We start from the raw sequence: 1,883 nt of genomic DNA on the forward strand, positions 1-1,883 counted from the left end.
ACCATGTTGACCAGGATGGTCTCAATCTCTTGACCTCGTGATCCACCCGCCTTGGCCTCCCAAAGTGCTGGGATTACAGGCTTGAGCCACCACGCCCAGCCTGTATTATACTTTTTATATAGTCCTGGATTTGATTTGCTAAGAGTTTATTGAGGATTTTTGCATCTATGTTAAAATACTGGTCTATAATTCTCTCATGCTGTCTTTGTATGGTTTTGTTAGCAAAATGATAAAGGAGGTTGAGAAATATTCCTCCTCTTCTAGTTTCTGACAAAGATTATATAGAATTTGTATTTTTTGAAACTTTATTTTCTTTATTTACACTTATTTGTTTATTTATTTATTTGAGATGGAGTCTTGCTCTGTCGCCCAGGTTGGAGTACAGTGGCGTGATCTCAGCTCACTGCAACCTCTGTCTCCTGGGTTCAAGTGATTCTCCTGCCTCAGCCTCCCAGGTAGCTGGGACTACAGGTATGTGCCGCCATGCCTGGCTAATTTTTTATATTTTTAGTAGAGACAGGGTTTCACCATGTTGGTTAGGCTGGTCTTGGACTCCTGACCTCATGATCCACCTGCCTTGGCCTCCCAAAGTGCTGGGATTACAGACATGAGCCACTGTGTCCAGCCTCTTTATTTACTTTTTAGACAGAGTCTCATGCTATCACCCAGGCTGGAGTGCAGTGGCAAAATGGAGCCTTTACCTCCTGGGCTAGTGATCCTCCCACCTTCGCCTCCCAAAGAGCTGGGCCCACAGATGTATGCCACCATGCCCAGCTATTTTTAAAAATTTTTTTTTAAATAGAGATGGAATCTCTTGCTTTGTTGCCCAGGCTGGTCTCGAACTCCTGGGCTCAAGCAATCTTCTTGCCTTGGCCTCCCAGTGTTGATATTACAGGCATGAGCCTCTGCAACAGGCCTTATTTTTTTCCTTAAATGCTAGGTAGAATTTACCAGTAAATCAACACAGACCTGGAGACTTATTTTATAAAAAGCTTTTCAACTACTGATTCAATTTCTTTAATAATTATTGGGCTATTCAGGATATCTGTTTCATCTTAGATGAACTTCATTATTTTTGGTTTGAGGAATTCTTCTATTTCATCTAAGTTGTGGAATTTATGTGTATTGGGTCACTCATTACATTCCTTTATTATCCTTTTAATGTTTGTGGCATCTATAGAAATATCCCGCTTTTTATTCTTGATAGGAGTAATTTGTGTTTCCTCTGTTTTTTTCTTTGTCAGTCTTGCTATAGCCTTATCATTTTTACTGATCTTTTCAAAAAAACAGCTTTTGAATTAATTTTCTCTATTATTCTGATTTAAATTTTACTGATCTGTGTTGTTATTTTTATTATTTTCTCTATTCTTCTTGCATTGAGTGTATTTTACTCTTCTTCATTTAGTGTCTTTAGGTGAAATAATTTGATTATTTTTTTACTTCTTTTTTGAGACTGAGTCTTGCTCTGTTGCCCAGGCTGCAGTGTAGTGGTTTGATCTCGGCTCACTGCAACCTCTGTCTCCCAGGTTCAGGTGATTCTCCTGCCTCAGCCTCCTGGGTAGCTAAGATTATGGGTGTGTGCCACCACGTCTGGCTAATTTTTGTGTTTTTAGTAGAGATGGGGTTTTGCCATGTTGGCCAGGCTGGTCTCAAATTTGTGGCCTCAAGTGATCTGCCCACCTCAGCCTCCCAAAGTGCTGGGATTACAGGCGTGAGCCACTGTGCCTCGTCTTTCTTCTCTTTCTAATGTAATAATTTAATGCTATAAGTTTTTTAAAGCACAGCTTTAGTTGCTTCCCACACATTTTGATTAGTTATATTTTCACTTTTGTTCATTTTAAACTGTTTTCTTTTTCTTTCTTTCTTTTTTTTTTTTTTTTTTT

The sequence above is a fragment of the Cebus imitator genome, unplaced genomic scaffold (assembly GCF_001604975.1).
Source record: "Cebus imitator isolate Cc_AM_T3 unplaced genomic scaffold, Cebus_imitator-1.0 Scaffold45, whole genome shotgun sequence".
Lineage (NCBI taxonomy): Eukaryota > Metazoa > Chordata > Mammalia > Primates > Cebidae > Cebus > Cebus imitator.